Source organism: Anomaloglossus baeobatrachus, chromosome 3 (genome assembly GCF_048569485.1).
Source record: "Anomaloglossus baeobatrachus isolate aAnoBae1 chromosome 3, aAnoBae1.hap1, whole genome shotgun sequence".
Lineage (NCBI taxonomy): Eukaryota > Metazoa > Chordata > Amphibia > Anura > Aromobatidae > Anomaloglossus > Anomaloglossus baeobatrachus.
In genome coordinates this window covers 491,118,931-491,145,136 of record NC_134355.1, presented here as the reverse complement: position 1 = coordinate 491,145,136, position 26,206 = coordinate 491,118,931, and the positions used below count along the sequence as shown (strand labels likewise).

General features: G+C 46.0%; 1 pseudogene; it reads right to left on the bottom strand.

Annotated features, from left to right (window-relative positions):
* The window catches only part of LOC142295458 (transient receptor potential cation channel subfamily V member 6-like), a 157,447-nt pseudogene that overhangs the window by 111,446 nt on the left and 19,795 nt on the right, over positions 1-26,206 (bottom strand).

Sequence of the window (26,206 nt, the reverse complement as noted above, 5' to 3'; positions counted from 1 at the left end):
AAGAAGATCCGGACCACTCCGTACCACGCCCAGACCAACGGCATGTGCGAGAAAATGAACCACTTGGTCCTGGGGCTCCTCAAGACGCTACCGCTGGAAGAACGGAACATGTGGCCAGAAAAGTTACCCGACTTTGTCGACATGTACAATAATATCCCGTCCAGCTCGACAAAGTGCACCCCAGCGTATCTGATGAGGGCTCGTCCTGGCCGCCTGCCGGTGGATCTGGAGATGGGGTTGGAGGCCCCGGAAGCACTCCCTTCAACGGCAGAGTGGGAAAGTCGGAGGAGGGCCCAGTACCGGCAAATCCAGGAGTATGTGGAGAAAAACCTCAGTCGGAGTCGAGAACAGCAAGAGCACCGGTTCAATCAGAAGGCGCCCGCAGGTCCTTTCCAGCCAGGAGATGTGGTGCTGAAACGGAAGAGAAAAGCCCACAAACTGGATGATCAGTGGGAGCAAGTCCCTTACGTCGTACAACCCACAGAGTGGGATGATGGGAAGACCTACCAGATCAGTCGTGACCAAGGGGGCACCCTGGCCACCGTTTCTCGGGACCATCTAAAAAAATGCCCCCCAGCGTTGAAGGCAGAGGCTGAAGTACCGGTTCCTCCACCAGTAGAAAAGGCGGCAGAGGTAATCCACACTGTGATGGGTGACTTCCCAGCAAACTGGCCTACACAGAACGGCGCGGTGATACTTCCAGTGATACTGTTCCCACAACCCGTGGATGAAGAAGTAGTGGAAGCGGTTAACCGTGAGCCAGAACCAGTGCCAGTGCCCAGGGACGAACCTGTACCCAGTCCCCCTACACCTCTGCCTGCCCCACACTATAGCAGGGAGGAGGAACCGATTGTTCCCTCTACCCCACTGTCTAGCAACACTGACACCGGGCCCCGAAGGTCCACCCGTTCCAACCTAGGTAGACCCCCGCTTAGGTACAGGGAGACCGTTCTATGAGTAAAAGGGGTCCGCAAAAGTGAAGGAGTGGTTGTTAGTTGTGTTTGTTTAAAAGTTTTGAAAAGAATGATAAGGAAAATGAAAATTACCGAAGTTTCACCTGATTTGCTTGTGATTGAACCGGCAGGAGCCGGCACCGTTGTTCCTGTGGGGACCGTTTAAAGTTTTGCATGGGAACTATCCATGGACAAGCCCGTGAACTTGCAGGGCACCACAAACGTTAAGTGGCTTGTAAATATGTTGGTTACCGTTACCGTTTCCGCAATGCCGCCTCCGGAGAGGCAGGTTGGAGGGAGGGCCCTGAGCAGAGCAGGCTAGGGCCCAGCCACCAAAGGAACCGGTGGCTACCCTCTGGAGGGGAAGGACAGATCCCGCTCGGGTAACTTGTGCTGGACTGTGGGTCAAGGGGTGCTGCCTGGGCTTTAGGGGCAGCATCAGGGCCAGGTTGCTTGGGTGGGAGAGAGCGGAAACCGTAGCCGTAAACCGTTGCAACGTTAAAAGTAATGTGCCTCCCGTCTTGGGAAGAGTTATTAAAAATGTTATTCATGTTTTGCTTAACCTTGTTACCCCCTTTTTCAGAAAAAAATAAAACCGGTGTAGGACGGCAGCCCGTGGACGGTCTGCATTTTGCTAAGGGGGAATGTGTCGCCCTGGGCAAGCCAGGGGACACAGGTCACAACACCACCACACCCCACACTCCAGGTAGGCACATCAATGCTAACCAGAAATCCTTGTTGCCTTCCTCCAGAGGCTGATGATTCACACCAGGGGGTGGGCCAGGCGGTTGGCTCCGCCCACCAAGGAGGTCACAGCTCTGGAGGCGGAAAAACCAGGCAGTCCAGTGAGGGACATGGAGGAGTGAAGTTGAGATAGCTCAGGGAGGAGCAGGAGTGAGGAGCTAAGTGAGAGAGCAAACAAGAAGTGAAAGTAGAGAAAGTGGTAAAGGAGGAAAGCAAGTGAAGTGGCAGTAGAGAAAGAAAGCCTGAAAGGCCCAGCTTTGTGTAGGGCCAGATCAGCAATGTCAGCGACGGCGGTGACTGTCTGGAGGGGGACCGTTTGGAAGTTCCTGGAAGGACCCCGTTGGCTGTGTGCCCGGTGGTCTGGAGCAGTGTTCCGAAGGACAGTCAGCACCAGGGCAGGGGCCTCTCGGACCCCGGCAAGGCTAGGAGTCGCCAAATTTGCCGAATCCGTCAGTGAAGGGGACGTAGATCCCCCAACAACCAAGTCCCGATTGAAGGCAACAGCTCAACCATTACAAGAGAGACACCGCCACCGCCACGGCACCAGTTTCTCAGGGCCAGCGCCTGCGGGCAAAGTGTAGAGCTCCTCCGGCCCAGATTGCAGTCGGGGAGCGGGTAACCGGAGGGAATCCACCGCTACCACAAGTCAAACATAGGTGCAAGGAAGAGGGACATCACCGTCACCTACCGGGAGTGCAGGTGCAGCCGTCTGTGGGACCGTCCTACCAGCCGTTTGGTTTACCGTACAAACTGTGTCCATGTCTCAGGCTGAGTGAGTACCACAGTGCCGCAAGGCACAGCGCTGCCCCCCGCGTCCCTGCGCCCGCCAGGCCCCGCACTTCCTTCTCCACCACCGGGCCCCGGGATCACCAACCCCTACCCACGGAGGGGCAACACAACACCTGGCTGCTCCGCATCACCATCCCCGGGACCCCCGAATTGAGCAGCGGTGGTGAAATCACCACAACCGTGGGTGGCGTCACGAACTATAACAATCCCCCACACCCAACCACAATCCCCCTTTCACTCACGGGCGAGGAGTGTCGCTCGAGAAACCCCGGGATCCGGCCCACAGCTCGAGCCACCACTGAGCAGCTGCCGGACCCGAGCAGAAGGGGTGAGCGTAGTGTGCCGACACCCTCCTCCCCGCCCGCGACAGAGTACCACCGCTGCAGCTGGGAGTACCCGGTGGCGATGGAGTGGGCAGCCAGGTGTTTAACCCCTCCACGGGTAGGGGGGAATGCCCCGGGACTCGGTGAAGGTGTTGGGTAGTTGGGGAGGTAAGGGTCACTTGCGTACTCACGGAGTCCAATAAAGCTGACACTGACAACTTTAGTAAACCAAAGTTCTGAACATCGCTGCCGCTGAGGTTAAGCACGTTTGGGTCCCGTTTCTGCATGGTGTTGCCTGGTGATCTGTGACCTTTCCCTTGGCACCTTGTTTCCTTCTAGTTGGTCCCTGTGGCTTGAAACTAGTCGGGTCCCGCTCCCCAGTGTAGCTAACTGAGGGAGCTTGCTCTCAGGGTTCACGCTTGGGATTTCTTGGACCGTTTTTGTGGAAAGTCCTATCCCTCTCGTTGCACTAGTACCCCGATTTTGGAGTGAGTGGATAGCGGATCTTGAAGGCTCCGTTCTCGTCGGGTGAATTCTCAGGTTGCCAGAAGCTTCTCCCTGACCTAGGGTCCACGTACCCAGTCATGCCCTGGTCCCAGCCCAGTGATAGTACAAGGCCGCCGACTGTCCTCCACGACAATACCGTGCCCCCTTGTCATGATCCCCTGCGACTGGGGGTCTAGCTGTTACCAGGCCCAGACCAATGTCTGCTACCTAGTAGTTCCAAGGAGCCCAGCTCCTGACCTCCTCTCACTTTCACCTCCAACACTACACTCTTCTTTTCTCTGACTTACTCCTGACCTCCCCTTTACCCACCCCCCCAAGTGGGCGACCTATTCCACTCAGGCCGTCCACTGGTGTGTCTGGTTGGTGTGGTGCAGAGTGTTTCTAGGATTTTGATTAGCTTGTTTTGGCAACACCATTGGTTAGGGACCCGTAACCAAGGAGGAGGTGGATATTGCACAGAAGGGCAGATTGCACAATACCCTGTAACAACCTGATAGGCCAGGGCACCACACTAACACAGCAGAAGGCCGAGGCCACAGGGGGATTTGTGCGTGTGCTCGCATGACACTCGGCACACGCTCGCAGCACAGCAGGAGCCAAGTGTCATGCGAGTGTCATGCGATTGTGGTCCAATTGTGCGATCAGACCACAGTTGCGAAAGGGGGAGATGGCGCTGCGGAAGAGAGGGAGGGATTTATCTCCCTATCACCTCTGTTGCTGGCTGATGCGAGAATCGCACTGCACTTGCGTTACACCAGTGTAATGCGAGAGCAAAGCAATGTTTTTCTCACCCCATAGACTTGTATGGGTGTGAGTGAAACAGGATCACATTCCACCCACAGCATGCTGCGACTGTTTTCTCGGTCCGATTAGAGCTGAGAAAATAATCGCTCATGGGTGCTGCCCTATAGACTAATATTGGTCCGAGTGGAATGCGATTTTTTTTATTGCATTCCACTCACACCGTTTTTCTCGCCGTGTGTCCTAGGCCTAAGTGTCCAGGGGGGCCTTATACCTCTTTTTTCTGTCCCACTCATAGTTATTCAGTTATGCACATTCAGTGGTAACGTTCCATAGATCCTCAATGTCGAGAGTATTGGAGGAAGGAGATGGTCCAATCTGCCACTTCTAGTGACCCTTCTTTTAATACTATACATTGCAATATGCCCAGTGCCATGTCATATAGTCATATCTATCCCCATTTTTAATATGTTTATTATAAACTAAGGAGATGTTTTTCCTTAGTCCTCGCTTCCTTAGGAGATGCATTGGCAGAGTTAATGATTTCCTCATTACTCTAGAATAATGGATGATAATATTGCACAAAATAACCCAGTAAACAAACATCGCTCAGCCAGATTTGTGATTTCAATACTTGACAGAATGACAAGACAAACATGAACACATGGCCCAAGCTTGGAATTAATTCACAGCCTCACTACTTTAAGATAACCATGCACATGATACAAAAGATAAAGGTTTAGTTCTGCTGCATAACCTTACTTTAATTATGTTAAAATAATTCACAATTTAATGCTTCAGAAGCCATAGCACATCATCTATAGACAATAAATGTCCGTACATCACAGAGGGCTGTGGTTAAGGTTCACTCTTTGGGGAATATGAATGTGAATATCTTGGCATCAGCTTATACCCTAATTATAGAATATTCGCTTACACGCCAAAAAAGTATATTTATCTATAAAGAGAACTGTATGCTGCATAGTCACCACATTATGATTTCTTTATAAGTGAGGGTGTTGCTAGGGTCTTAAAAGATCAGGGGCTTTACCCCTAAGTCCCCCCACCCTAAAAAAAAAGGATTGATATACTTTGCAGATATATTATTGTTATTATATAAACACTATTACCATCATACAGTGAATAAATATTAACTCCATGTTGTTATTGAACAAAACATAGCATGCAAAGATCAATATTGTGATGCTAGTCACTACACGCACAAGTCATGAGGCAGGGTAGTTAATCGTTCTGAGTTCAGATACCACGAGAGCACATCAAGAATTTAGGGGATAGACACAGCGTAGTCAGGTAATGGTCGGGAGTCAGAATACCAGGAGCATAATGGATCAGAGCAAATGGACAAGGCAAACGGAAGGTCAGAGAAGGTCCAAGGCCTGGCAGCAAGACATCAGATAGCAGAGCACTGATAAACTTGTCCAATAAACACCACGAAGCAGAATGCCCTGACTGGCAGTGTTCTGGGTTTAACTGCTCAGCTAAGTAGCTGGGTAATTACAGAAAATAGGGAACACCTAAGGAAACTCCACACCTCCCAGTATGAAATTGGACAACTGAGCTGTTACTCAACACAATGACAGCTCAGCTAGCCTCTGCGGCCGCCACAGAGCGTGCCGGAACCCAAGATCTCTCCTCAGGTCCATATTTCCTTCAATGATCCAGATATTGGAGGGAATTCTGGACTTTCCAAATATCCACAATCTTGTGCACCTTGTACTCTAAGTGGCCACCAATGAAAACAGGAGGAGGCAGGGATGAAGGAGACAACACTAAAGGGACAAATTCTTTTAACAGCCATCTATAGAAAAAGTTAGGGATCCAAAGAAAATGAGGGAGTTTCAATTTGAAGGTAACCCAATTGACCACCTTAAGAATCACATATGGGCCAATAAATTTAGGACTAGGGAAGAAGAGTGAACCTGAATAGTAAAGTTTGGGGTTTGTATCGGACATCAGGTGTCTGGAGATCAAATGTGAACATGCAGACATCATTTCAGAACGGACAACCCCTTTTAACATTTCCCGATGGCTTGCTTGCTTAAGGAAATATCGAGCACAGCAACAATAGAGGCAGAGTCCAATATTGCGTCGATGCCTCTTCTCAACAGCCCTTGAGCTGACTCTTCACCCCTCACCATACCTTACTACCTTACTTTTGTGGAGTAAATTATATTGAATTCCTTGTCTGTGCTCACCTGAGATTGCTTTCAATGGAGCATTGCTCTCTTTTTAAAAAAGTCCCCTCCCCCACATTTAGCATATATAGCCTAGTCCCCCTCCCCCACATATAGTCTATATAACCTAGTCTGCTCTCCTTGACATATAGTATATATAATTTAGTCACCTCTCAAATACAACAGCATATGTAGCCTAGTCCCACTTCTCCCACATGTAACATATATAGCCTAATCCCCCTCTTACACATTTAGCATATATATAATCTAGTCACCCCTCTCCCATTTAGAGCATATATAACCTAGTAGCCCCTCTCCCACATATAACATATATAACCTAGTTCCCCATTCCCATATATAGCATATATAGCCAAGTCCACCCTCTTCCACATGTAGCATATATAGCCTAACCTATCTCCCCCACATATAGTGTCATGTCCAACAACTTGAGAATTATTCAATGTTTCCATTTCTGTGTATTGTATTTCTGTTCCTAGGTAGAAGTTTTGCCTTTCCTTGTATTTTGTCCCTACTTTCTCCCTGTAGCTCTGTGATGTCAGCATTCCCCACTTTTCATCTCCATGTAGTGTGTTGTACCAGCCAGTATATGTTCTATACTCTCCGGAGAAGAATTACTCTTCTTGTCATCAATGCAAGATTTCAGTTAAAAACATTAATATTTTCTTGGAGTCTTCTTGCAATGAGATTGTGGCCGAGTTAATCTATGTGAGGAACCAATATGAATGTGAGTTCAGGTCAATACAAATAGCCCAGGAAGAAGCGGTCTGTTCAGGCACCATAACGTTCTACATATATAGCATATCATATATAGCCAAGTCGCCACTCTCCCAAAATTTATGCATATAGATACACTTTTCTATTGCACATATCAGTTTCATGTAAAAATAATATTTAAAAAGGGAAGCACCTTCTCCTACCAGTCTTCTGAGCTCCAGGAATGAGTCTTGAGGATAGCATTAAGAGAGGAGAGGAGAGGAGGAGGTCCAGGCTCCAATCACCCTGCACCAATATCATCACAGCCTCACTAAGCCCCTACACAGAGGTACAGAGAGTGCATACTGCACAGCATTGTAACCTCACCCACAGTCTCATTATGTCGGGGAGGGGGAAGGGATGCCAGATAATGGAAGCGGGTTAGATTGGCACCTCTGCAGGAGAGGTGTCATCTAGTCACTGCTCTGCTAATCTGCATAATGTGCACTCTCTCCTTCTGCTGTGCTGGAGCAAGGTGTTGGAGTCAGACACCTGTGCAGGAGAGGTCACGGCCATTCTGGTGTGTGCATGGACTGTGTTGCACAGACATCTGACAGTACCCTTACTGTCAATGCCACTTCTCCTGCACAGGTGTCAATCTGACTCCAACACCTAGTGCCACCATAGCAGGAGAAGTAGGGAGTGCGCCTCTATGGATGCAGATTACCAGAGCAGTGTATAGCTGTACTATAGTAGAAAGGGTAAGAGCCTTCCATATGTTTCATTGTCCTCCCTGCAGCGGGACCCACCGACAAAGTCTAGCAGGCGTTTGAGCTGTAAGACAGGCAGTGATAATCTTCTTGAGATAAAACAATAATTGTAAGTAAACAGCAGAAGTAAGTAACAAATCGCAGAAATCTGTATTCTCAGCCCCTATCTCCTGCTGTTTTCAGACTACATTAAAAAAAACCTGCTGACGGATTCCTTTTATTGTACTTGGAACCTTTTAAGCTGTAGTAATAATGTGCCGCCCACGCGTCAGCAGCCGGGCTGCTCGGATCCGGATCCGCGGTGGCTCGAGAGGGCTCCGGACCCGGGGGTCATGCAGCTCCTCAAACAAAGGGGGTTATATACAGGGAAGTGGTGTGGAAAGTTTGTGACGCCACCCGTGGTGCGTGGTAAGGCGGAGTACCACCACTGCGACTGGGAGTGCCCGGTGGCGATGGTGTGGGCAGCTAGGTGTTTAACCCCTCCACGGGTAGGGGGATGCCCGGGACTTGGTGATGGTGACGGGGATGTGCCGTTGGGACGGTAAGGGTCACTTGCATACTCACTCAGTGCAATAACGCTAACACCGACAACTGTAGTAAACCAAAGTTCTGGACACCCCTGCCGCTGAAGGGGAGCACGCCTGGGTCCCGTTTCTCTTGGTGTTGCCTGTTAGTCTGAGACCTTTTCCCGTGGCACCTTGTATTCTAGTTGGTCCCTTTAGTCTGAAACTAATCGGGTCCCGCTCCCCAGTCTGACTAACTGAGGGAGCTTGCTCTCAGGGTTCACACTTGGGATTTTCTGGACCATGTGTGTGGAAAGTCCTATCCCCCTCGTTGAGCTAGTACCCCGATTTTGGAGCGGGTGGAGAACGGATCTTGAATGCTCCGTCCTCGTCGGGTAAATTGTCAGGACGCCTGAAGCTACTCCCTGACCTAGGGTCCACGTACCCCGTCGTGCCCTGTCCCCTGCCCGGTGATGGCACAAGGCTGCCGGCTGTCTACCTTGACAGTCCATGCCCCTTGTCACGATCCCACTGCGACCGGGGTCTAGCTCCTACCAGGCCCAGACCAACGTCTGCTACCTAGTAGTTCCAAGGAGCCCAGCTCCTGACCTCCTCTCTCCTTTGTGACCTCTCCACTTGAGAGTCACCGCTCAACTGACCTGACTCCGGACACTCCTGACACCCCTTAACCAACCCCCCAAGTGGGCGATCCTATTCCACTCAGGCCGTCCACTGGTGTGTCTGGTGGGAGTGGTGCAGAGTGTTCCTAGGATTTTGATTAGCTGTTCTTGGCAACACCAAAGGTTAGGTATCCGTAACCAAGGAAGAGGTAGATATTGCACAGAAGGGCAGATTGCACAATACCCTGTGACGACCTGATAGGCCAGGGCGTCACAATAACTTGGTGAAGTTTTATGTACAAACAACAGGACACATTTTGATGTACCCCTTAATTATTTCCCATTCTCTTTATGTAAAGTTTTTGTATTTTTCTGACTTGTTGAATTTATTCTGCAGTTCAAAAACAATAAAAACAGTACATAGCATAATACAAAAAGTATAATGTATGATACAAAAGTCACTAATACGAACAGCTCAGGAGAGATTCCTACCTCTGACAAAAGGATCAATACCTTCTTTTTGAAGAAGTGTCCTCATGGTTAAGCAGTCATTTGAGGCGGCGGTTTCAAACAAAAGGCAGTTGTCCCTATGAAATAAAGCAAATCATATGACATCCCTGACACATCCGTAATGTAAGTCCCTAATAAGATGTGACACAAAATTCTACAACTCATATCAAATGGAGAAAGCTAAGCCGACTCCTTTAACATGTTTGATCTCTGCCATTCTACAGGGCACTGAAAACATATTTGATTCCAAGACCTTTCTGAAAAGATATTTGAGATTTAGCATTGAGTCACAGGTAGTTCTGAATAATAACATCTACCGAAAATCCAAATAACATAGCTTGTTACTTGAAACCTTAGAAGACAGTAAAGTAGAAAGGCAAAGATCACAGCATCTCCAGTTCTTATAGAAAGTCATATTCATTTTAGTGAAACATGCTATCTGAAGATAAAATGTAATTTCCAGCATACAATACAAAGTACCATATAAACTTAGTGATGAGCAAGCACTAAAGTGCTCATTACTCAAACCGACCGACCCTCTAGATTCGAGTAAGAAGTATAATGAAAGTTTATGGTGAAGTTGAGCATTTTTCCGGCAGACCCCACGGGAGGGCTGGTGAGGCCGGAAAAATGCATTGGAAAGACACCTTGGTGCATCTCTGACTCCCACGTTGCTGCTGGGAAGTGAAGAATTAAATAATTAGAAAAAAAAGAGTGGGGTCCCCCAATTTTTGATAACCAGCCAAGATAAAACAGACAGCTGTAGGCTGATATTATCAGGCTGGGAAGGTCCATGGTTTTTTTCCCTTCCCAGGCTAAATATAAAAGGCTCCATAGGTCACTCCTGCTCAGCACCAGACCAGTAATTTCTTGCATGCTGTGACATTACTGAGTTACTAATGTTACCATGTGTCAGAAATTTCGTATTTGTCCTCACTTCCGGTCATGGCCAGACCCAGAATTTCTCAAGCGCGGTGACATCACTGATTTACAAATATCACCATGCATGAGAAATTGCAATTCTGGCGCTGACCGGAAGTGTCCCATGGAGCCTTGTTCTCTGAATGATGCTCTATAAATTGGAATAAGGATTCGGGGTAAGTCATGGCACTGCTACACAATGGATTATGTCAGATCTTCATTGTTTTTTGTTAAATAAATTGTTGAATGAGGTAAAGTGTGAGGGAGCCTTTAAATAAACATTTTTTTCCGATGTGTGTGTGTTTTTTTAACATTACACTTACTGGGTTAGGAACTAGGGTGTCTGATAGACATCTCTCCATTACTAACCACTTGGCTTGATGTCAGCTGACATCAATCCCAAAAAATTTGACCTCAATTGCCAACGCACCAGGGCAATTGGTAAGAGCTGAGGCGAAGCTCTAGAATTGGTGCATCTAATGTTATGCGCCAATTGTAGGATAGTTGTAGGCTGCTATTTTTAGGCTGAGAAGAGCCAAAGAATCATGGGCCTTCCCAGCCTGATAATACCAACTTTCAGCTGTATGCTTTACTTTAGCTGGTGATCCAAAATAGGAGGGGACCCAATGCAGTTTCTTTAAATGATTTATTTTTTATTAAACCAGACTAAAAACACCATTTAGTGCCACGTAAAAGGAACTAAAGAGTGCAAGTCTAAAGGTCCAGTCACACTAAGCAACTTACTAGCGATCCCAACAACGATAGGGATCGCTGGTAAGTTGCTAGGAGCTTGCTGGTGAGATGTCACACTGCAACGCTCCAGCGATCCCACCAGCAACCTGACCTGGCAGGGATCGCTGGAGCGTGGCTACACAAGTTGCTGGTGAGCTCACCAGCAACCAGTGACAAGCCCCCAGCGCAGCGTGGAAGATGCTGCGCTTGGTAACTAAGGTAAATATCGGGTAACCAACCCGATATTTACCTTGGTTACCACCGCACGGAGCTACATGTGCAGAGAGCAGGGAGCAGCGAACACTGAGCGCTGGCTCCCTGCTCTCCTAGCTACAGCACACATCGGGTTAATTACAGGATGTGTGCTGCAGCTACATGTGCACAGAGCAGGGAGCAGCGCACACTGTGCTTAGCGCTGGCTCCCTGCTCTCCTAGTTACAGCACACATGGGGTTAATTTCCCGATGTGTGCTGCAGCTACATGTGCACAGAGCAGGGAGCAGCGCACACTGCTTAGCGCTGGCTCCCTGCTCTCCTAGTTACAGCACACATGGGGTTAATTTCCCGATGTGTGCTGCAGCTACATGTGCACACAGCAGGAGCCGGCACTGACAGTGAGAGCGGCGGAGGCTGGTATCAAAGGTAAATATCGGGTAATCAAGGACAGGGCTTCTTGGTTACCCGATGTTTACATTGGTTACCAGCCTCCGCAGAAGCCGGCTCCTGCTGCCTGCACATTTAGTTGTTGCTCTGTCGCTGTCACACACAGCGATCTGTGCTTCACAGCAGGACAGCAACAACTAAAAAATGGCCCAGGACATTCAGCAACAACCAACAACCTCACAGCAGGGGCCAGGTTGTTGCTGGATGTCACACACAGCAACATCGCTAGCAACGTCACAAAAGTTGTTCGTTAGCAGCGATGTTGCTAGCGATGTTGCTTAGTGTGACGGGGCCTTAAGACCCTGCCTTTATGCCTCCTGTAATCTAAGCTCTCCCTATAATTACATCAACACTCCCTGAACTGCAGTGTGCCAATTATCACACCCCCAGGTCTCATGTAAGACCCGATTATGTGATGCAGCCGGACAGTCACAGTAATGCCAGTAAGCTAACATTACTGTTGACAGGTAATCTCCACATTTTCAATGGCTGCAAAACAGACACAAAACATACTGGTCAGATATTCATGCGGGCTAGGTGCTCGTGCATGGTGCTCAAGCACTCAAGATACTCAGCCATCCAACGAATGTACCCAAGCACCCCAATGCTTGGTCGAGTATCAAGCAGTGCCAAACAAACTTGCTTATCAATAAATGTACATATAAAAGTCAATTTTTGTAATAATATGCAATACATAACTATCCTGTTAATATTTTGCATTGTTTCACAGTAGATAGATAACTGGATTAAGTATTGTCAAACTTTCATATTCAAAGCAATTGATATACAGTTAGATCCAGAAATATTTGGACAGTGACTGAATCTTCTTGATTTGGGCTCTGCATGCCACTAATTTTAATTTAAAATGAAACAACTGATATGCAATGGAAGTGTAGATGTTCAGGGTTAATTAAAGGGGTACAAAGTAAAAATAATGAACAAAAGGTATAAAAAAAAAAAAATGAACATGATGAGTTATTGGTCCAAAATTATGGACATGTATAATAGGTTTTTTCCGGTATCAGAGAAATGGAATGAACATTGAATATACAGTGGGTACAGAAAGTATTCAGACCCCTTTTTCACTCTTTGTTTCATTGCAGCTATTTGGTAAATTAAAAAAGTTCATTTTTTTTCTCATTAATGTACACTTTGACAGGGAAAAAAACAGAAAAGTAGTAATTTTTGCAAATTTATTAAACAAGAAAAACTGAAATATCACATGGTCATAAGTATTCAGACCCTTTGCTCAGTATAAGCACCCTTTTGAGCTAGTACAGCCATGAGTCTTCTTGGGAATGATGCAACATGTTTTTCACACCTGGATTTGGGAATCCTTTGCAATTCTTCCTTGCAGATCCCCTCCAGTTCCATCAGGTTGGATGGTGAACGTTGGTGGACAGCCATTTTCAGGTCTCTCCAGAGATTCTCAATTGGGTTCAGGTCAGGGCTCTGGCTGGGCCCATCAAGAATGGTCACAGAGTTGTTCTGAAATCCCTCCTTTGTTATTTTAGCTGTGTGCTTAGGGTCCTTGTCTTGTTGGAAGGTGAACCTTTGGCCAAGTCTGAGGTCCAGAACACACTGGAAAAGGTTTTCTTCCAGGATATCTCTGTACTTGACCGCATTCATCTTTCCTTTATTTGCAACCACTCGTCCTGTCCCTTCAGCTGAAATACACCCCCCCAGCATGATGCTGCCACCACCATGTTTCACTGTTGGGATTGCATTGGGCAGGTGATTAGCAGTGCCTGGTTTTCTCCACACATACCGCTTACAATTATCACAAAAAGTTCTATCTTCCTCTCATCAGACCAGAGAATCTTATTTCTTATAGTCTGGGAGTCCTTCATGTGTTTTTTTGCAAACTCTATGCGGGCTTTCATATGTCTTGCACTGAAGAGAGGCTTCCGTCGGGCCACTGTGCCATAAAGTCTCTTTCCCCCTCTGTCTCTTTCCCTATCTGCCTGCCTCTGTCTGTCTCTTTGACTGTCTCTCTCTCTGTCTGTCTCTTTCCCTGTCTGTCAGTCTCTGTCTGTGCTTATGTCTGTCTGTCTCTTTCTGTTTCTCTATCCATCTCCCCTCCGACATCTTATTACCTCACACATAAGCTTCTTATACTAACAATTTATTTTGTTCCTATAGTAACCACTCACAGCTGCTATTAATAAGCTGTAGCTCCTATCTCCATTGACTTTAATGGAGACAGGTGTTTTGAAGAGTAACTGTAAAGCACGGGTTTAAATTTTCCTGTCAAAACATAGTCTACGATGTTCCCTGAGTCTCATGGGGTGTCTGTGCAAAATTTCGTGATTGTAAATGCGATGGTGCAAATTCCTTTAGCGGACACACACACACACACACACACACACACACACACACACACACACACATATATACATACATTCAGCTTTATATATTAGATATAGCAGAGAAATTAGTACATATCCTTTATAACCACAAGTATATTATAATCCCTGTGCTTTTTAAATGGGAAATGAACAAGGAATATATGTATATAATAGGGAGAGGAACACATATTCCATATAAGCATATAAGTGGGTGAATATTTATATTTTCTTCTTTCTTCTCTTGAATATTTTATTCCTTGTCCTTGATAGGTGGGGAATGAACATCGAATATATGTACAGTGGTGTGAAAAACAATGTGAACCCTTCCTCTTTTCTTACTCCTTTGCATGTTTGTCAGACTTAAATGTCTCAGTTCACCAAGCATATTAAAATATTAGACAGGTAAACACAGGTAAACACAAACACAGGTAAACACAAAATGATAACACAGGGAAGCACAAAATGCTGTTTATAAATGAAGGTCTTTATTATTAAGGGAAAAAAATCCAAACCTACATGGCTCTGTGTGAAAAGAATGATTGCCCGCTAAACCTAATAACTGGTTGGGTCACATTTTGCAGCAATCTGCAATCAAGCATTTGTGATAACTGGCAATGAGTCTTTTAAAGCTCTTGAGGAATAATTTTGTCCCACTCATCTTTGAAGAATACTTGTAATTCAGCCATATTGGTGGGTTTCTGAGCATGAACCGCTTTTTAAGGTCATGCCAAAAAATGTCAATCAATTAGGATCAGGTCTTTGACTAGGCAACTCCAAAGTCTTAATTTTGTTTTTCTTAAGCCATTCAGAGGTGAACTTGCTAATGTGTTTTGGATCATTGTGATGTCACAAACAGATGTCCGGACACTCTCGTTCAGGATTTTATGTTATACAGCAGAATTCATGGTTTAATTTACCACAGCAAGTCTTCCAGGTCCCGAAGCAGCAAAACAGCCCCAAACCATCACACTACCACCACCATATTTTACTGTGGGTATAATATTACTTTTCTGAAATGCTGTGTTACTTCTATGCCAGATGTAATGGAACATACACCAGCCAAAAAATTCAACTTTTGTCTTGTTAGTCCACAGACTATTCTCCCAAAAGTCTTGGGGATCATCAAGATGTTGTCCCAATGACTTTGGGAAAGCAGGGAACCGGGGCTACTAAGCTGTTCCTCAAGCTAGGGGGCCCTATGCGATCCCTATTCTCAGGGATACGTCTAATGGTGGAGAGGCCTGATTCTCCTTCCTGGCCATGCTCCTGAGCAGTCCTGATCCAATTCCCCCTCCCTTTCACCCAGGGAGAGACATGACAGGAGTGTGTTGAAACTACAGAACAAGACACAGAAAGGAAAAACCAAAACTCTGTAACACAGCTTGCACACACATAGGATGAGACAATAAGATATGATATAAAAAGGTGTATAATATATTCCTTGTGCTTTTTAAGTGAGGAAGGAACAAGGAATATTTGTAGATAATATGGAAATGAACACATATTCCATATGTCACTGTGTCACTGTGCTTGTTAGATGGGGAAATGAACAGGGAATATATGTAGATTACGGGGAAATGGAACACATATCCCATAAAAACAAATCTATATTATATTCCTTGTATTTGTTATATGGGAAATGAACATGGAATATATGTAGATAATAGAAAAATGAACAAATATACCATATAAACAGGTGTATATTTTATTACCTGCGCTTGTTAGGTGGGGAATGAACTTGAAATATATGCAGAATGCAAGGGAATGAACCCATATTCCATATGAACAGATGTATATTATACTCCCTGTTCTTGTTAGATAGGGAACAAACATGGAATATATGTAGATAATAGGTAAATTAACATACATCCTATTTAAACAAGTGTATATCATATTCCCTGTGCTTCTTAGGTGTGGAATGAACATGAAATATACTATATGTAGATTACAGTGAAATGAATACTTATGCTATATAAACTGGTGTATATGATATTCCCTCTGTTTGTTCATTGAGGAAAGAACATGGAATATATGTACTGCATATTACAGAGAAATGAACACATATCCAATATAAACAGGTGCATAATATATTCCTTGTGCTTCTTAAGTGGGAGATGAACAAGGAATATTTGTAGATATTAGGGAAATGAACACATATTCCATATAACCAGGTGAATATTATATTCGCTGTGGTTGTTAGATGTGGAGTGAAAAAACACTGACCTGGTGGATTTTTTATGATAATAAAAAGACTATTGTTTAATTTAAAACTTTGAACACCCCCATATAAAGGCAGCAAGTATGAGACAGTGATCACTACTGGTATCTTGGTGTGAACTTGGTATCTTGGTGGTGAGGAATGAACTTGAAATATATGTAGAATGCAAGGGAATGAACACATATTCCATATAAAAAGTGTATATTATATTCCATGTGCTTGTTAGGTGCATATATTCCATACATATATGGAATATATGTATATAAAAATGGAATAAAACACAACTTCCATATAAACAGGTCTATATTATATTACCTGTGCTTGATAGGTGGGGAATTAATAAGGAATATATGTAGATAATAAGGAAATGAAAGCATATTCCATATACGCTGACAGGCAAAAGGGTAACAATGCTTTGAATTTTTTGGTTTTCAATCTTCATATTTCACCATCCATTACAGATTACCATCATTTTATAGACAGTCATCTTGGCTCTCATATACAGTGTGTCCACCCATGTCCTGTCCACCGCCATTAACTTGAGAACGGCGGCAGCTATAGGAATAGAAAGGTGTCGATTCGTATTGAATTGATGATCCCTACAACTTTGTAATTCACTTTTTTTCTCTATCTCGTTCCGTTTTCAAGATAAAAATGCTAACTCCATTGTTTTCCACCAGTTGGCGCTATAGGTGGTTTCATTCCGTAGCGCATGCCTACTTTACTATACCTAGACACCACTTCTATGCCTATAGCTGCCGCCGTTCTCAAGTTAATGGCGGTGGACAGTATATGGGTGGACACACTGTATAAATTTGACTTGCAACAATTTAGCATATGTTGCAAATTCTTGTCCTGTTGCTCCATTGTTGCTGTTTTTCTCTTAAAAATCTGAATTTAAATTATTATTATGTTAGTACATTGTATATCCACTTTTGGCTTTAAACACTGCCTGAATCCATCTGGGCATGCTGTCCATAAGATTCAAGTATGTCTTGACTGAAATCTGATCCCAGGTCTCTCCTACATGGTCCGAATGTTGGCGCATACTGGTCGATTCACTTGAGTATCTATACAGTTTTTCTTCAACTTTACCCATACGTATTTGATTGGGTTGAGGTCTGGGGTCTGTGGGGGTCAATCCAGCACCTCTACTACATTGTCAATTAACCATTTCCTCACCAATCTCAATGTATACTTTCGGTTGTTGTGCTGCTGGAACACTAGTTGTCCTTCTCATACCCATAGTACTCAAGTGTATGAAGTAACTTGTCTTGAAGGATACTCATAAATAGCTCAGCATTAAGACCACCATCAATCCTGGTTAAAAATACAACACTTTTAGTTATTAACAACCCCATATCATTAGGCTTCCTCCACCAAACTTTACAGTTCCTTCACTTTCTCGATCAGTTAGCCAAATTTTATCTAGTTTCTTTCAGACTCATTTGTAGCTATCAGAATGTAGTTTATTAACCTTGGTCACATCCCTCCAAATCACCCGTTTCTTATCTTCTACTGTCATGCCAGAACTGATAGACTTTGTGATGAGCCAACTTGTTGACTAAGATCTTTTTCCTGTGCGTCCACCTCTTGGCTTTTGAACGGATGGATGGACTTCATTTCATATTCTTGCAACTGTCATGGCACTCACATGATTCAGTTTGGCAATTTTCTTGTCCGAGAGACCACTGTCGATTAGCTGGATTATGCTGTTTCTATTTTCTTGGGAAATCTTCTTGCTCCACCATTCAAAACAGTGACCTTTCACTTGAGAATCATCCTAATAACACACTAAGCTATTAAGCTGGGTTTACACACTGCAACATCTCAAACGACATCGCTGTAACGTCACCGGTTTTGTGACGCAATAGCGATGTTGTTTGCGATGTTGCAGTGTGTGAATCACATCAGCGACCTGGCCCCTGCTGTGAAGTTGCTGATCGCTACAAATCGTTCAGGACCATTCCTAGGTCCTTTTTTTCCCGCTGTGCAGCATACATCCGTGTGTTTGAAACCTTTACAACGACATCACTAGCAACTTCGAGCCCAGCCTGTAGGCGTGCTATAGCGTTCCCTTTCCCGCCCCCTTACCTCCGATTGGTGGTCGCTGTAGCGTTTCTGATTGGTGGCTTTGAGTGAATAGAAGGCAACTTATTTCTGTTCTGTAGAACAACCTTGCTGGTCTTTGGGGACGTGCGGTGACTCTACACTGGTTTATCTATCAATACAGCTTCTCTACAATACTCACCATCTACAAGGTAAGTTACTGGGTCTCAAATATGTATGAATTTTTTTAGCGATTCCTTTTTTTCCCCCTTTCACATTTGAGGTCTCTGTAGTGATTCCGTTGTTGCTACTTTTTTTTTAAATTCTTTATTTTTAAGTGAAACCCTTCAACATAACATAATACAGTTCTTATGACCAATCAGGCCAATTTGCACTACAATACATATATCATTAACAAGATGCCAAACGGGAAATATATATTTGTATCTTGCTGAATCACGTTCCTTCATATATCTCCTCCCGGGTTCCTGATAAGTCTAGGTTCCACCACATTTTTGCTTTAATACAGATTCACATTAAAACAGATAACGAAGGTGACTCACAAATACATGTAAAACAAGAAAGATAGAAAGGCTAGAGAAGAAAGAGAAGTTATTAGGCAATCAGTGTGAGAAGAATAGAAAAGTAGGAAGAAAAATGGGAGGGGGAGGGGAAGAGAGGGGGGGGAGAGAGGGAGGAAATCGGGGGGGGGGGGTAGGGAGGGGAATTCAGCTAAGTGTTGCAAACTGCGGTTCCATCGGTAGCCACATCGCCCCCCACCAGGACGCTATATTCCTCTGAATGTTGGAAGTCCAACCATTCTCGCCAAGTGGACCAGAATTTCTCATATGTATCATGCAGCGAGGAGGTTAAATCCTCCATGTACATGAGGTCATTGACCTTATTGATCCATTGGACCAACGTGGGAGGGGTCGTGCTCCTCCATCTTTCAGGTATGCATACTCTCGCAGCCATAATAAGGAATTTCCTCAAAGAATTCTTATAGGTTTTTTCAGGGACCCCACAGTGATGCAATAGGGCAGCAGCAGGTCCCAGCTCCTCGTCATTGCCAGTAACCTGGCGAATGGTGTCGGACACTCCCTTCCAGAAGGGCCGGATCGCCTCACACCCCCAAAACACATGTAAAATGTTACCCTCTGCTGTGCCACATCTCCAACATGTGGGGTCTACTGTTGGAAACATGACATGTAACCTGGAGGGTACTCTGTACCATCTGGATAACAGTTTATAGCTAGCCTCCTGGAACCTGGAGCTGATGGAAGATGTGTGTGCCAATCTGAAGATCCGTTCCCACTGTATTGGTGTCAGCTGAATACCCAAATCACATTCCCATTGTGAAGCAAACGGGGGAAGTTGTTGGTCAGGGGACGAAGACAAAAGTGAATAAACCACTGAAAGCGAATGTCGTATTGTGCCTGAACCCATACACAATTTTTCAAACTGTGTCTTAGGACGTTGAAAGTGGGTCCTAGCTGGGAGACTACTGAAAAAATGCGTCAATTGTAAGCATCTCCATAGACCCAGTGGGATGGGATCCTGTCTAACCCCCAAACCCTCCACCTGCGGCCAGTTGTCCCGAATCCCAAAGTCTTCCACCCGGTCCACCCCGCCCCGAACCCATGCCTGAAATACTGGGTCTGTTCTACCTGGTTCAAAAGCAGGATGGCTCAAGATCGGTGTCAGGCTCGAGTGTCTGGGTATCAACTCCGATTGCACCTTCCCAGTATTGCAGTATGTCACGGTTGGTCCGATAGTTGGATGTGATTTCAATCTTGCAGGGACCTCAGAGAGTACCCACGGTAATTTGTTGAGGGGTATTGGGGAAAAGGACTGCTCTATCTGTACCCACGCCTTCTGAGACCCGTTCCTGCACCAGTCAATCATTCTAGTAAGATGCCCAGCTAAGTGATATCTTCTTATATCTGGCAACCCAATCCCCCCACCCCCCTTGGTCCTGTGTAAGATAGCTCTTTTTATGCGTGCCGATTTACCTCCCCAAATGAACGAAGACTGAATGAATTCCAGAGATTTGAAGAATCCAGACGGTATTTTGATTGGGAGCGCCTGTAACAGGTAAAGAATTCTGGGTAGGACATTCATTTTATATATCTGGCATCTGCCAAACCAGGAGAATAATAATTTCCCCCATCTGTCACAGTCTTTCCTGATACTAGATAACAGAGATGGGAAGTTCTGTGAGTAAAGTAGACCCAAGTCACTGGTCAGACGTACCCCCAGGTAATTTAGGGATTGGGCTGCCCATCGAAAACTAAACGATGTTTTCAACTCTTCCACTTCTTTAAAAGTAAGATTTATGTTGAGAGCCTCAGATTTTGTGAAATTTATCTTAAAGTTTGATAGGCTGGAGAATTTCTGAAACTCCCTCATTAAGTTTGGGAGCGAAATCCTTGGTGCCGAAACGAAAAACAGAAGATCATCCGCATATGCAGCTACTTTATGTGTTGCCTGGCCAACCCCAATGCCTGTAATATCAGAATTGGCTCGTACATGTCTGAGGAAGGGTTCTAGCGTCAGGATGAAGATTAGCGGAGACAATGGGCATCCTTGCCGGGTGCCGTTAGATATTTTAAATGGGTCGGACAGAATCCCATTTACCCGGACTCTTGCCGAGGGTACCGAGTATAAAGACATGATCCAATTCATCATGCCGCGTCCCAACCCAAGACAACCGAGCGTGGCTTCCATAAAGGTCCAGTCTACTCTGTCGAAAGCCTTTTCGGCATCTGTTGACAGAAGCATAGACGGTAGACCCCCCATTTTAGCTTTATGTATCAGATTAATGGCCTTAACAGTATTATCCCGTGCCTCACGGCCCGCCATGAAGCCCGCCTGATCTGGATGAATTATTGAAGAAAGAAAAGGAGCCAACCTGTTCGCTAAGATCTTGGCAAATAATTTTGTGTCCACATTCAGCAGGGATATCGGGCGATAACTGGCGCATTGTGTTGGATCTTTCCCTATTTTTGGTAATACCGTAATATGTGCTCTCAACGAATCTGCATTAGGGGTTGAGCCCTCTGAGGCCCTGGAATTTAATGCTGACAGGAGGTGTGGAGATATCATCTCTGTAAATTTTTTATAGTAAATCAGGGGAAGGCCATCCGGCCCTGGAGCTTTTCCCGGTTTTGATGACGTAATTGCGTCCACCAGTTCTTGCTTTGAGATTGGAGTTTCTAACATAGCTATGTCAGAATCTTCCAACCTCGGCATTTTTGCTTCTCTGAGGTACTCTGAAATTTTTCTTTCAAAAGATGATTTTGACTTCGCAGGGTCATTTGTCTCTAGATTATATAAGGACTCATAGAATTTTTGGAACGCCTCCGCTATTTCTACCGAAGAGTGTAATATTGAACCCTGGGGATGTGATGGGGATATTTTTGATATAAAGGTTGTCGCCTGTTGTTGTCTGAGTGCTCTCGCTAAAGTCCTGCTGCACTTGTTCCCGTATTCATAGAAGTGTCTACGGCATCTATTAAGGACCCCCTTTGCCTTGTTGTTAAGTAATTTCCGCAATTCATCCCGAACTTTAAATAAGGATCCCCCCAACTCTGCTGAGGGCATCTGCTTATGTTGTGTCTCTAAATCCCTCAGCTGTGTGAGCAACCTGTTAACCTCCAATTCCCTTTCCCTCTTTCTCCTTGCCCCTTGCTGTATGAGCACCCCCCTAATGACGCACTTGTGAGCCTCCCAAACCGTTGTTGGTGAAGTGTCCCCACCCGCATTCATTGTAAAGTATTCTGTCAAAGAATTCTGTACCATCTGCAGGCTTCCCGGGTCCTCCAGCAAGGAAGTGTTCAGCTTCCACTGCCACTGCTGTGGAATCGGGGACTGCAACAAGACCGACACTGTGCTGAGTGCGTGGTCAGAGAAGGTTATGTTGTCTATCTGGGCTTTAGAGATCCTTTCAAGGTCTTTGTGTTTCACAAAAAAGTAATCCAGTCTGGAGTACACTCCATGTGCATTTGAATAGAAAGAGTAGTCTTTATCGGACGGGTGCAGAAGTCTCCATGTATCCACAAGCTGCTGTTCATGTAACATGCACCGCAGCCTGCGGAGAGCTGATGTAGGATGTGCCGAAGTGCCTGTCGAAGTGTCCTGCGCTGGGTTTAGAGCAATATTGAGATCCCCCCCTAGTATGAGTGTCCCCTCCACGAAGTCCTCCATTGACTCCAGAAATCCCGCCAGGGTGTCAATCTGCCCTATATTGGGAAGGTATATGGATACCAGAGTGTAAATATGCCTGGCGATCCTGCCCTTCACCATTAATAGTCTGCCCATGTCATCACTGCGAGAGTCCATGAACTCCCAGGGAATTGCGCGAGCGATGAGGATGCTAGTTCCTCGGGACTTCGGGTCTGGTGAGAAGCTATGGTATGCCTCAGGGAACCAGCGTGATGTTAGTTTGAATGGTTTATGTTTGCATAAATGCGTTTCCTGCAGAAAAGCAACTTGGACCCCATTTTTTTTTAACGAGTTTGCCAGGATAGACCTCTTACCCGGGCTATGTAGTCCTTTTACATTTAGTGTCCCATATTTCACTTCCGAGACCCCTGATCTGTGCATAGTTATGTCAAGAGCTGTGGTGTACCCCCTACGGGAGAGGACGGGATATGAGAGAGTGGGATAGGGGATGGAAGGGAAGAGGGGGTCAGAAAAGTCAGGAAGGAGAGAGAAGGGTTCAGACCCTACAGAGAGAAAAAACGCAGAAGAAAGAAAGAAACCAAGAAGGAGAAAAGGATAATGAGTTAGAGAAAGAGTACGTTAAGAGTTAGACAAAATATAATTATAGACCGTACCGGCTGGCCTAAAAGAACGACCAGTACAATTATACACTCTAAAACTATACAGTCTCACTGAAACTTTCGGAGACCTGGTGTCCTCCTAACGGGAGAACCACCCTTGGGGTGCGTGGAAGACCAAGGGCAGAAGCTGAACAGGCTCTAGGCAAAAATGACATTGCTATTTTAAACTACAAACCCACATCTCACCCCCCCATACTGGGACAGGGCGGTGAGAGGCACAGAACTTAGATGACTACCAAAATTTCCAGACTATCCTCAAAACTTAACAATTCAAGGGTCCTTATAACCCACATGGAGAGGAGGGGGGGAGAGAGAAGGGGGGGGGAAGAAAAAAAAAAAAAAAAAAAAGAGCGAAAAGCATGAATACTTCAGGACATTTCGCAAGACCTTAATACAATATTATGATGACCACACCAGGCCTAAAAATATGGCCTATCTCCCGCTCCTCCCACCATGAGACAAAAAACCATGATCAAACCCGAGTCATCAATCTGGCTCCTCCTGGGAACAATAACCGATCGGCACGAAGTCCCTGGAACTTTTCTGATATCTCGCAGGCAGACGTCTACTTCCTCTTTTTCTTTGGGGTAACCCGGCAGGTCTGTCCATCAGTAGCCAGTTAGGAATTTCCACCGCAGGCGTATCAAGAAATTGGAAGAGACTTTCCACTTCCTCCGGACGCTTCAGCAGGAATTGGTCCCCTTTGTGGCGAACTATTAGGTGAAATGGATGTCCCCATCTGTAGGATGCTCCTTTATCTTTGATCTTTTGCAAAATTGGCATAAGTTGGCGTCTCATGTACAGGGTTCTGGATGATATGTCAGGAAAGAGCTTGACTTCAGACCCTTCATATGAGACAGTTCCATAGGTCCATGCATTTCTCAGTATGGCTTCTTTATCGGTGTAGTAATGTAGTCTGCACAGAACATCTCTTGGTTGGGCAGTATCCCCCGGGCCTTGGCGGAACACTCTGTGGACCCTATCAATCACATAAGTGGTATCCTCAGCAGCCCCCATCACCTTGTTGAATATTAGAGTTACAGACTTGAGCAGGGCATTGGCTGTTATCACTTCTGGAATGCCTTTCAATCGGATATTATTTCGCCTTCCCCTATTCTCTTGATCACCTAATAGAATGGCGACATTTTGCAGGTGTGTTCTGGAATTGGAGAGATCTTGCTCCAGTGTGTTAACTCTTTCAAATAATGTAAATACGTCTTTTTCCACTGCTGTTGTGCGTGTATCCAGAGCGTCAATGTCCCCTTTCACAATAGACAGGGCCCTTTCATGTGCCGCCTCCATTTTGGTCACTAGTATGTCTAGATCATTTTTGGTAGGGAGAGCTGACAGTAATTGCAATATGCGATCTGTTTCTGCAGAGAGACATCCAGGGTTAACTATAGGTGTGATTTGGCCTCCAGTTTGCTTCCCCTGATTGTTTGGGGATGAGTTTTCCTGGGAACCTGATATCCCTTGAGAGTTCATGCTGTCTGTGCTTACAGGGTTAATTCCCTCAGCACCCACGCTCCTGTTCTCTGCATCAGCCTGACTTCCTGATCTTTGCTGTGAGGTTGGAATTCCCCCTCCTCCCTCCTCCTGTATATGTCTCACAGCGGGCTCTCCTCCTGTATTCCCCTGCACCGCTGGTGTCTGGAAAACACGTGGAGACAGGGCCGGATTATAGGCAGGGCAGACGGGGCTCCAGCCCAGGGGCCCCCACCAAAAGAGCTTCTAAGGGGGCCCCCACCATACTTGGCACCTGTCAGCATTTTTTTTTTCTTCCCACCCTCTCCCCCTCCGTAAAGACAGTCTAATAAATCAGCTGTGTTTTCGGGGGGGGGAGGCGCGGGCTGTTGAAGCACCGCTATTTATTTGTATCTGCGTCTTTAAGACGCAAAAACAAACTGCGGGCACAGGACGCTGATTGACACCGGAAGTACCAGTGGCCGCTTGTACTTCCGGGGTCAGGTGTGCTAATGCTCCCTGCTATGTGCTGCGGCCGTACCCAGCGAGGGGCGGGCAGCTTCGCTTCCCCCCCTCTCCCCCTCCCCTCCCCCTCCCTAGAAGCAGGGGCACGGTGTAGTGCGCCGCTGTATCTGCTGTCCCCGCTGCGCTCCTCTACACTGTGTGCATGCCAGGCACACTAGCAGGAGGCAGCGCGCTGTGCTCTGTCGGCTCTGCTGTGTGCTGTGCTCGGCATGCACCCAGTGACATGTAGAGGAGCGCAGCAGAGCCGATGACCGCAGCTTCCTCCTTCCTATTCAAATGTATTTGCATCTTTCAGACGTAAATACATTTGAACAGCGCGCCGGGACCCGGCCCCGCCCCCGACGTGCAGCAACGTGATGAGATCAGCACCTTGCTGACGTCATCACAGTGCTGCAGGCGCCACACAGAGGACAAGAGGAAGCGAGCGCTCCATGAAGGAGCTGAAGAGACAGGTGTAATTAATGGGGATGAGTGAGGAGGGGCTGAGGACACAACGGTGAACATTTGTGAAGGAACACAGCTCTGTGACAGGCAGAGGATGAGTACTGTATTCCGAGGGAGGGAGGGAGGAGTGTGTAGTGATGGGGCAGTGTAATTTGTGTGTGTAGGGGGTGATGAGGGTTGTATTGTGTGTGGGGGGAGGGGTAATGGAGGCTGCATTGTATCGTGTGTGTGGGGAAGGGTAATGGAGGGTGCATTGTATTCTGTGTGGGGAAGGGTAATGAGGGGTGCATTGTATTGTGTGTGGGGGAGGGTTAATGGGGGGTGCATTGTATTGTATGTGGGGGGAGGGGTAATGGGGGGGTGCATTATATTCTGTGTGTGTGTGAGAGAGGTGATGTGGGGTGCATTGTGTGTGTTTGAGGTGATGTGGGGTGCATTGTGTGTGTGTTTGTAAGGTGATGTGGGGTGCATTGTGTGTGTGTGTGAGGTGATGTGGGGTGCATTGTGTGTGTTTGTGAGGTGATGTGGGGTGCATTGTGTGTGTGTTTGTGAGGTGATGTGGGGTGCATTGTGTGTGTGTTTGTGAGGTGATGTGGGGTGCATTGTGTGTGTGTTTGTGAGGTGATGTGG